Raw genomic sequence first — 11629 nt, 5'->3', positions numbered from 1 at the left:
AAAACAGAAATTTATGAAGCATCGGTCGAAGAGGAAATAGAGCATCAGGTATAAAGGTAGGACTTCAGGCCAATTCGAGGAATGAAGGCCAAGTTCCCCTCCGTGAGGACAACGTGTTGGTCCAGTAAGGGCGAGTCCGGCCCCGTGAAGTAGTGTCCCGCAGGCATCCCTGCACGGGGGACGGGGGGGGGGGGGGCCCGGAGGACACGCAGCTCCCTTTACCTCTAACAGACCCAGGCTCCTCCTGAGGGCCTGCCCGGCCCAGTGGCCGGTGTGTGGGTATTAGGCTGCATCTGCCGTGACAAAGCACCACGGGCTTTGGGGGCTTAAAGAGCACAAGTTTATTTTTTCAGGGTTGGAGGCTAGAAGTTCAAGACCACGGTGATGGCAGACCTGGCTGGCTCCCTCCGAGGGCCGCGGGAGACGGGTCAACTCCAGACCCATTTCCGGGCTTGTCGACGCCCGCCTTCTCTCGTGTCGTCCCACCGTCTTCTCCCCACAGGTGTCTGTGTCCACGCCTCCTCGTCGCGGAAGAACAGCAGTCGCACCGGACGGGGGTCCACTCCCGTGACCTCTTTTTAACTCAATTACTTCTTCAAAGACCTTTTCTCCAAAAAAAAGTTACATTCTATTTCCGGATATGAATGTGAGAGGAGAACACAATTCAGCTTTAACAGGGGCAAAACCAAAAATGTGGTCCCGTCCCTTCTCTGTTTCAGACCCCCCCAACCATGTTTTATTTCGAGATAAGTGGCCCCTGAGTGTCCGGGGAGCAGGGCCTTACCCTCTGCAGCAGCGACGGGAGACAAGCCTTGGGCTTCACCTTTCATTCCCGTGTCTACTCCTTTCCAAATGTTCCCCATTTTACTTATGAAGAAACCAGATTATTTATCCTGTAAAAGTCCTCAAATTCTGGATCTAGCTAACTGTATTTCCACATTGTCATTCCACGTGTTTGTCCATATTTCCTGAAGAAAACTGGTAGTTAAATCTAGAGGTTTGATTAGATTCAGGTTCAATTTTCTGGCAAGAATTCAGGGGTGGTGGTGGGTGCTTCCTGACTGGCACCATGTTCTGAAACAGGCTGACTGCTGGTTCCCCCGGAAGGGTGGGCCCGCGTCACCTGGGAGGGTATCTTATCTCAAATAGATAAGTGGGCGCCTGAAGTTGTTTGCTGTTTTGGATTATAACAGCTCTTAGCAAGGATGTACCTTGTGGCTACAAGCCATTTCTGTTAGCAAGTGCCACTTGCCTATACATAACAAACCCCCATCTGCTTTGGGGGCAGAAATCCATTGTCTTGCTGTTGCCCAAAATGCTGCTTCGGTCCTTAAGTTCCCTTACTAAACTCCTGTCCTCCTCTCCCTGCCTCCCAGCACCCCAATCTTCAGCTCCTGTGTGGGCAGAAACTAGAGGAAAGAAAAAGCAGGACAGTGATTGGAATGCTCTTTGGGCGTCCCTCTTCCCCGACAGCCCCGAGTTGGAGCGTGCCTTTTGTTGGATGCAGGCCCTCGAGCAAGGGACCCTCCCCTGCACAGTGTGAGCTCTCTGCCCAGGGGGATGAGCCTGCTGAGGGTGGGCATGGTGACTAGCAAGGCTTCACAGAGGAGGGGATTTGGAAGTGAGCCTTGGAGGAGGAGGAGATGTTTATAGGGTGAGCAAGGCAGAGTGGGGACCACTGCAGACAGAGGAGCAGCACATGCGGGGCGAGATGGGGGCACCCACCGGGCCTGCAGCGCACCAGGGCCTGCGGTTACTCCACAGGGATGCCGGGCAGCTGCTCGGACCTTCCTGGCAGCCCAAGACGCAGGGCCATTTCCTAATCTAATAAGAGGCAAACACTCTGGTGTCTGCTCAGTGCAGCCCATGGTCTTGGAACAAAGGGACCCAATTATAAGGCCATCATAGGGGAATTCAGGGGAAGGAAAAAAAGCCATTGATCGAATCAATGCCCAGCCGCACAGAGGGGCTGTTTTGCAGCCTGCTGCCTCACGACTCTTCCTTGCACTCTTCACCATCTTCCCCCGATGCTGCTGGAGACCTGGGGACCATCCTGTCACCCTCCCCTCCCCCACCCCTTCACCCCTCCCACTGACAAGCTGTGCGCACCACCCTAGACTGTCTCTGGATCTCAGTTTCATTGCTTGCCAAACCTTGCAGGAAAAAACTATCAGGAATCCCGTTAGCTATTCCTTCAAAATACATCTGACATTGATCCACTTCTTACCATCTTGTGGGGGCAGAAAAATAGTTTTCCTTCCACCTTCTTAGATTTTGGCTGGACTAATAATCGGATTAATGGAATGGGAGAAAATGACTACATTTATTATATATGTACATACAGGGTTCCATAAAGATATGAGACCCAAGGACACATGAGCAGTTGAAGCTTGGACACCACTCTGGACTAAGGAGAGGGAGTCGGGGGTCTGGGATTTCAGAGGAAAAGGAGGCCACCCACAGGCAGACAAGAAAGAGCAAGTGGGTGGTGAAGACATTCCTGCTGGGTTTCCCAAACGCTGGGTCGCATGGGGGAGTCTCGCCCTTGTCTGGACCCCCGTCTAGCACGGTGAACTCATACACACTAAGGTGAATATGCTAAGGTCCCTTCCTGAACCAGGTTTTTCTGATTTCCTTTAGGCAGGTAAAGGGGGCGGGGAGTGTCAAAAGTCTTTTTTGAGACTTTTGTTTCTTAATAACCAGTTTAAAATCAGTATCCCCAAAAAGCACATTTTGGGGTGGCACACACTCCTTCCCCTCAGGCCCCCTTGCTACCGCCCGGTCCTAATCCCCGTGAGCTCCCGCCAGGACGCTGTGCGAACTCGTTCCTGCTCTTGCTGCTCCTGTCCTGCCCTCGCAGCCAGACTGAGTGTCCTGGACTGGAAGTCAAGTTGTGCCTCTGCCGCGGCTTTCCACCTAGCTCGGTATTCCACCAGATTTCCTTGATCTCTGGCCCCAGAGCCTCCCATCCCCACCCCAGCCACACACAGACCGTACTGGGCTGTGTTTTCTGTGAAGAGCCACCCCCACCCCCCTCCGTTAACTCCCGCACCTCCCCCGGGTCTGCTCAGATGCCCTCTCTCTGGTCTCTCCTGAGGTTCCATCCGACCGCCCTACTAAGAATCACAGCTCCCTGCCCTCCCATCTCACTTCTTGCTCTGCTGTTTCCCCCACACAGCACTTGTCACTTTTTAACGGGCCATGGAATTGCCATTGTTAAATGTCTCCTGCTTTTGTGTTTCTTACCCCACTAGAATATAAACGAGTTCCACAAAGGAGTGGTCTTTGTTTTCCCATTCACTGATTATTTTCAAGTACCTAAAGCACTCCCTGGCACATAGTAGGTAGGCTCTTGGTAAATATTTGTGGAATAAATGAATGAATGAGTCTATAATAATAAGGTTCCCGCTTCAAAGGGCCATTGTGAGAGTTAACATAAAATAACTTATTCACTTGCTTTGGGAAGGGAAGGAATAAACATATAATGAACACCCACTAGGTCCCCTGCGAAAGTTTACACGGTAGCTCATTTATTCCTCGCTGTGAACCGAATTCACAGGGGGCTGGGGTGCTGGCCTGGAGAAGGGCCAGCTTGGGGTCCTGGTCAAACCCGCCCACGGCTGCCCTGAGCTGAGGGCAGGCGCCCGCTGAGCGCCCCGGGCACTGAGCTGCAGAGCCGAGCGGAGGCCCTGGGAGGAGGGCTCCCCCGAAGGGAAAGCGTGGTGCCTGGGCGGAAGCGTTTCCTCCGGGCCTGGAGGTGGGGGGAGGGTGCACATGATGTTGGGACATCGGGGGCACAGAGGGGACTCTCCTCATGCAGGGAGACCTTTTTAGAGGCCCCACCCTCACTGAGGGAAGAAGGTTCTGGTTTCCCTTCAGAAGAGCTCCCAGACCAGTGGGAGGGCCTGGCATTCAGCCTCCCCTTTGGGAGGGTCCCCACTCCCCCAACACGCAGCTTCGTCCTCAGACCCAGAGCTCGTGTGTCTTCCTGGCAGCAGAGGTGGGGACCCCATCTGGGGCCTCTTGGAAACTAACCAGGAGGTTGCCCTGGCTGGATGGTTCAGTTGGTTGGAGCGTCGGCCCTATATCAAAAGGTCATGAGTTCAATTCCCAGTCAGGGCAGATGCCTAGGTTGTGAGTCCAACCTCCTGTTGGGGAGCATACAGGAGGCAAGCAATCAATGTTTCTCTGTTACATCTGTGTTTCTCTCTTTCTTTTCCCCTTCCCCTCTCTCTAAAAACAATGAAAAATTCTCATTGGGTGAGGATAGGGGAAAAAAAGTAAGCCAGAGGTCAAAGGGACACCCAAGGCCAGAGGACATCATGGGACAGTCATCGAGGAACCTCCTCCAGGCAAAACCAGAGAGGGCAAAGTCGACCCCTTTGAAACTCCAAGCTGGGAGCCTGAAGGGGCAGCGCCCTGAGGACAGAGCGGCTGTGTCTGCCCCTCAGTCCTGCCTTCACGGAGTCATCCGCTGGACCTGCGCGCTCCTCTGTGGGGACGAGTCACCCCGCAGTGCGGACTGCTGTCCGGGTGCCAGGTGCACCGCGGTGGGCCAGCCGGGAGCTGTGGGGCTCCGGGTGGCCCAGTTCCTGGGCGCTGAGGGGGCGGGGGGGTGCTGGCACTAGAGCCGAAACATGACCTGCTCTCCCCGCCTCACTCGGGAAGAGGCAGCTCCCGTCAGTGCAGGCCAGTGCACACCCCCAGGGACACACCTGCAGCCAACAAGCCCGGTCATTACTCACAGTGGCAAAGACTTCTGTTTGGGGGTCCTGGGTACCTCCAAAGGAGGGAGTGAGGGAAGGGTGCTGGTAGAGCTGTGGGGGCTGAAGTGGAGTCAAACGATGGTCTTTGGCAGAGATTGGTCAGAATTTACAAAGCAAGGAGTTACGGGAAAGTCTGCAGTCCTAGGCTGAGCACACAGGCGCCCTCATGGAGCATTCCTGTTAGGTCAGGCTGCTTGTGTCCTCTCTTAGAACATGCAGGCCTAGATACAGGGGTGTTTATGAGGGTGAATTTTTGTAGCCTGAGCTAGACACCATGGCTTGGTCAGGCACTTGGTCAGTTTTGCAAGTCAGGGAATGTTTCGCAGATTGTGTCTCCTGTTTCAGTTCTCAGCCCTACCCCCATCTTGCAGCCCACAGCAACCGGGTTGCTAGCAGGATCATTTTCTTCTCATCATCATTCCACAGGTGAAGATCTGGGCCCCAGCTCTCACTCCTGCCTCTGCAGCCAGCTCTGGACACCAGGGGGCAGCAGAGCAGCATCCATGAACCTGGGGTCCCCCTGCTGCAGTAGACGAAAGAGCCAGGGAAGGGCACTGAGGCAGCCTCAAGAATAAAGGAATGAATAGGTCTGAAAGTTTGAAGTGCCCCACTTGCTTCCCTTTGCTCCCAGGAATTCTGAGAACAGGGAGCAAAAAGGGGAGGAAAACGGGAGAGGGGAAGAAGTGAGCTGAGGGAAAGGAGAAAGAATGGGGAGGGAGGGAGGGAGGGAGGAGGGAGAAGGGGGCCCACAGATCACAGAGCTGGGAGCTGGATCTCCTCTCCACTCCCCATCTTTTTTGCCATCCTGCAGCCTGTTACTTCCACGTCCCGGTTTCAGTCTGACCTCCTGCCAGCACCTCCTGGTCCCTCTCTGCCTCCCATAGGCTGGCCAACCGCCTGTGGCCCACCTGTCTCCAAGTATCTACTTGGTGCTGCTGGGGGACTGCACCGCCCCCTCAGCACCCCCCCCACACACACACACACTAGCACAGGCTGTGATGACCCAGCAGCAGGCTTTTCCTTTCCTGCCCCATGTTTTGCAATTGCTTTGGTCACAAAAGGCTGGCCTAACGTTTTAATCCCATAATGAGGTGGGACTCTTCATACGGCTGCTGATTTGGAGTTTGGCTCCAGGACATACATCTGAGGACACACTGGGGTTAAATGCCCCATTTTCTAAAGAAACCTGAAAGCAGCTGGGGTCTCAGCTTCTCAGAGTTTATCACCCCAACCGAGCTCTACCACCTCCCTCTGGGCTCAGGGGATTGAGACAGTTGTGAGTTTTTGACCTAATGGGAGGGGAAGAAGGGGCGAGGGGTGCTCTAGGAAAATCACTCAGGGAGACTGGGGGGTATTAGAGTCTCAGCAGGAAAGGTGGGACACATTTGTGTTTGGGGGGGCTCCAAGCAGAGGGGCGCTGGTGGCCATGTTGTCATGGCCAGAGAAGCGAGGACAGCAAGAGGGCGGTGGCAGCACTCTCAAGGGACAGGGAAGACACTCTCGTCCCTTTTGTCCCCACCTTGCCCAACACCTGGGACCCAAAGTAGGGGTGAGGAGGGTCCTCCAGCGCTGGGGGAGAGGAGCGGTGAGCAGGAAGTGAAGTAGGAATTGGAACTTTAAGCTGGATTGGACTTTGTTACTCAAAAGTGACCCCACAGTTTTGGAGTTTGCCAAATAGGCAGTTTGTGGATGGGGAAAGGAAATTAGACATTGTCGAGCAGAGAGCATTGAAGGGAGGAAATAAAAATAGTTGTGTGCTTGCGCGTCATGCCTTTTGTCCCGTTCAGTCAGCTGGGAAAAGTGGTAGTATCAGTTCCATTTCACAGATGGAGAAACCGAATTTGGGGTCACAGAGCTGGTGGTGGCTGGACTGGGTCATAACCCTGCTCCTCTCGCCTCAGCTCCCCTGTGTCCCCCAGCCTGCTTCGTTCCCCAGAGCTGCTACTTTGTAACTCAGAATTCAAGGCTAAAGCCGTCCTTGGTAAAAACAGGACTGAATAGGGATCTTTGAGGTCAGAACCCAAGATACAACCACCCCTCCCACCCACGTCATTCAGGCTTCTTCCCAGGATGACCTCACTCCCGGGAGGCACAGACCGGCGCTACTGAAGGCAGCCGAGTTAGCGGGGGCAGTCAGAGCACTGGGATGACCTCGCAGCTAGTCTCCACGTTGGACACTATGTGACGCTGGGCAATGCCCAGCCCTCACTGGGCCTCCAGTCCCTCGAAGCAGCCAAACAATCCCTGGGGTCCCTGCCAGGAGAGAAAACTGATTCTAACTGGTCATGTCTCCCAGGGGACCCACATGCTGTTTCATAGTGGCCTTCAGGAGTTAGCAGCCTGAGGAAGCAATGTTGAGGTGGGGAGGTGAGGAGCCGGGCAGGGAGGCGCAGAGGTAGGGCCAGGGGAGATATTTTGGGGCAGGCGTCTCCCCGATCAAGGCTGGACAATGGTCCAGGGCAGCCATTGTGCTGGGAGTGGAAAATCCGTTTCTGACTCCATCTCCAAGGGCTGAAAATAGTCCAAGGCAGAGCCCCTGGGGACTGGGTTTGGGCTGATGAGTGACTTACCCAGCCTGGCCCATTGTTTCTCACTGGGACAGGGCTGAGACTGAACACCTGGCTCAGCTGGAGCCGAGACAGAGGTGAGCCCGGGGAGCCCCGACTAGAGGAAGAATTGCTGGACCATGCCACGCCTCACTGCAGGTGCAGAAACTGAGTCCCGGGGCCCTGGCCGGGTATCTCGGTGGTTAGAGCGTCATCCTGATATGCCAAGAATTGATCGATGAATGCATAAATAAGTGGAAAAACAAATCCATGTTTTTTCTATCTCTCTTTTCCTCTCTCTCTTCCTTCTTCTCTCTCTCTAAAATCAATCAATCAAAAAACTTTTAAAATTAAAAACATGGGGACAGACTCATAGATGGAGAGCAGGATGACAGCTAGTGAGGGGGCAAGGTGAGCGGGTGGAAGGACTCAGCAAAAAGGAAAAAGGATTCAGGGACATGGACAACAGTGTGGTGACTGTCGGGGGGAGGGTATGGAAATGGTAATGGAAATTGTATCTTCTCCATTACCATTCCTAAATGGTAATGGAAAAGATACAATAAAGATAAGATAAAAAATAAAGACCCCCCCAATCAGAATAATATAAAGCTGAGGCCCAGAGAGAAGGGGTTCACCAAGCCACATGGGCAGAGGAAGATGAGAGTTTGAGACCTGGGGCTCATCTCCTCACCCCATCATTCTCCCCCGAGAGCACACTCTCCTTGGGGGGGGGGGGCCATGAAGATTCCTCACCCTGCAGCCAAGCCACTTGAGGCCAAGCCCCACCCGCCCCCACAAGAGGCAGGAGCATCAGACATCAGACTGGTTCCCTTCGAGCCACTGTGTGGTGCCAATGGAGTCGCTTCACCTCTCTGGTCTCCTGATGCAAGACAGACCCCCCCGCCCCACTCCAGTCCTCACGACTGAGAGCCCAGTGGGTCTTGGGAATGCCTGAAGGAGCAGCTGTTAGTCGTGCCTTTGGTGAAGATCTGGGTAGTTGGTGCCCTAATTGAGGCAGGGAGTGTGGGAGGCGAGTTCTTCGGAGATGGATTGCAGGTGGCCTGAGGTCACACAGCAAAAGCTACTTATTCATTGCCTGCTGTGGCCCAGCTCCAGTCCAGTACGCCCGCGCTGGGGCTCCAGGACCTTGCTTGAACCAAGGAGCAGCTGTGGTACCCCACGGCAGGTGCCAGTGGTCGGGAGAAGGGGCCAAATCTGTTTCCAGGGATAGGCGGGAGCTGTCTAGCCCCAAGGGGCTGCTCCAGAATCTTGATACCAAGGGCATCCTCTTCCTTCCCCGCCCACTGTCCATTCTCCCTGCTGCTGCCCTCCCACAGCCAGCACCTGGACAAGCTTCTGTGAACACACACACAGGCCCGTGGGTCTGAAAGCCACAGTAGGGCTTTCAGGTAGGGCACAGGGTGGTCCCTCGCTTTACTCCAAGATGGACCCGCTCCCTTCCTCCTATACTCTGGGGAAGCCTGGGCCACAGGGGGCCCATGGTGCTCGCTGGCCAGAAACACTGTCCTTTCCTTCAGAGCACTTATCTTCATGTGGTCCCATATTGAATTACGCCAGTGCCATGATGGTAGGGTCTGGCTGGTTCGCCTTCCTATCCCCTTGGCACAGTGCCTGGCATGTAAATGCTTCCCACACACCAGGCACTGTTCTAAGTGCTCCCTGTGTGTTAACTCAGGTGGGCCCCGCAACGACCTACGTGGGAGGCAGGGCCTCCTCTGAAATGCGAAAACCAAGGCGCTGTGAGATTGAGTGATTTGCCCAGGGCGCCCCCCCTGGGGGAGTTGGAGACCACACTCAGAGCCAGGGGCACGGGCATAGAATCTGCGCTCTCAGCCCCGTTCTCACCACGCTGCGTCTCCTCCTACATGCTGAGCATCGCTTACGGACCCTCCTTCCCCACAGGCCTTTCCAGTGAGTGGCACAGGGTGCTGGAAAGGGAACTAATCTGGGACCGGACGGACCTGGGCTCAGTCTCAACTCACGTAATGGCCTGTGTACCCCGGGGCAAGCCATCACTTTTCAGAGCCTGGCCCCTTGTCTGCTGAATGGGGTGGGAATGCCTATTTCACACAGCTGTGGTAAAGGATAAATGACATAATGAATGTGAGAGTGCCTGGCACAGTGCCTGGGGCACGGGTTAGCACATGAGTTCCCTTTCTCATGCAGCCGACTCCAGACAGATGGGCCAGAATCTGCAATGACAAGGGTGGTGACCTGACATGGGCCTGGACTGGGGCAACTGTGTCCGGGGACTTTCCTAGCATTGGAGTGTCAGGGTGAGAATGTTCTCTGGGCTCCCACTCCCTCCTGGGCCCTGGAATAATACCTGCTACCCAGGGCACAGACCCCTCTGTGTCAGGTCCACTGCCCTGGTTGCTCAGAGCTCATTGAGAACAGCTGCTGCAGGCAAATCGGCAGGCTTTTACTCCCCCTACCCCCTTGCCCCCCCACCATCCTGGCCTCAGCTGTAGCTCTGTCCACTTGGGGCAGTGTGTGTGATAGCAGGATTCTCACCAAGGCACTGACCCGCAGTAAAGGGACCAGAGCAGCAGGGGCAGCCTGCGTCCCTGGCATTTGTCCAGGCGCCATGCTGACCTCCTGAGTGACCTTGGGCAAGTTCCCTCCTCTCTCTGGCCTGGAGTCTGCAGCTGGGCTGGATAATCCCCACAGTGGCCTTCAGGAGTCAACAGGCTCAGGAAGTGATGTCAGGGTGAGGAGGTGGGAAGGTGGGGATGGGGCAGGGAGGCTCAGAGAGTAAGAGGAGATATTTTAAAAGCAGGCAGGTCCCCCCACGTCACTGCTGGACAATGGTCTGGGGCTGGGAGTGGAAAATCCTGCTCTTGCTTGAGCTGAAAATAGCACAGGGCAGCAGGATCAGAAGCCTCACCCAGCAGGCAGGTGGCCTGGGCACTGAGCAGCAGGCCAGATGTCCACACCGAGGGGCCAGGTGGTCCCACTAGGGTCTGGAAGTGAGACCCTGGGCCTGTCCCTAGTTCTCCTAGGGTCTCCATTTCCCACCCCCACCATTGCCTGCCACAGGATTAGATGGTGGGTGAGCCAGCCACTCAACATCGCCTAGGTGGAGGGCCCTGTGTCCTTAGAAATCCGCAGCTAGCTAGTCGTAGGAAGGCTTCATGGGGTGAGGCCTGGGTTTTTGGAGTCTCCAGGGCAGCTGCTGGAGGTAGGTGAGCCCGATATGAAAGGAATGGGGACTAGAGGAACTAGGGCTCGTGGTGGCCACAGTGCCACCCCCAATGGCTGATGCACAACAACAGTCCCCAAAACCATGATGTATAACCCCTGCCTCTGGGTTCAAGAAGGGCCAAGGGAGTCAGAGCCCCATTTATGCTCCTGGCCAGCAGAGCATCTTACCCGGGGAGGGCATCCCTATAAACTGGGATGGGGTTTAGCTTGAACAGCAACTAGTAAGGACGGGACGGACTCCAGGCTACAGCAAAGGCTCAAGGACAACCTGTAACAGGTGGTCACCAAAAAAGTTCACAGGGACTAGGGTTACATTAACAGACGTATATGACCTAGAATGTGGGAGGTAAGCACAGCTTTGTTTTGGGCAGGTCACCCACATGGCACAATGCAGAGTCATCGTTTGGATCATGGCTTGCGTGGGTCCCTGCCACATGAAGGAGCTGCGGAACTAGATTCTAAACAGAGCGGCCCCTGGGGTTGCCCCATTTTGCCAAGGGAGAGTGGGAAGGGTGGAGAAGGCATAGGAGGCAGGGAAAGCGGGTGAGGGAAGAACCTCCCAGGTAGGCAGGCCCGTAGGGCAGGGGCCCTGAGGGAGGACAGCCAGCTTGGCCCTATCCCTGCCACAGCTGTCAAGGCTGAGATCTCCGATCTCCGGAGTGGTCCTGGCTGGACCCAGAACCTGTCACAGGTGAGACTCATCTCCCCCACACTAAGCCCTGACCCAATCTGAACACCAACCTTGATGACGACAGGTGGCTGGATTTTCCCCAGAGGCCGAGGAGTGAGTCTTTCCCACACTACTCAGGGTGAAGGGAACCTGTGATCAGGACGAGGAGGGAGCCCTGACTTGGCCCCCTTGTGACCCAGCCCCAGCCTCATTCCAGCTCCGAGCCTGGGAGCCAGCTGCCCAGCCTGCTTCCAGTTCCGCACACCCTGCTCTGCTGCTTCGATGCCTGTGTCCAGGGTGCACCCTGCTGCACCTGGATGTTCTCTGCTACACCCCTTCTCTCAGAAGCTACAGCTTAGGAGTCTCCCCTGACCACCTGGTCCACAGGTCCAACCATTCAACATTACCGAGCAGTGTGCTGA

Source organism: Artibeus jamaicensis, unplaced genomic scaffold (assembly GCF_021234435.1).
Source record: "Artibeus jamaicensis isolate MK-2021 breed Jamaican fruit bat unplaced genomic scaffold, CSHL_Jam_final contig_64, whole genome shotgun sequence".
Classification (NCBI taxonomy): domain Eukaryota; kingdom Metazoa; phylum Chordata; class Mammalia; order Chiroptera; family Phyllostomidae; genus Artibeus; species Artibeus jamaicensis.
This window is presented reverse-complemented; position numbering follows the sequence as displayed.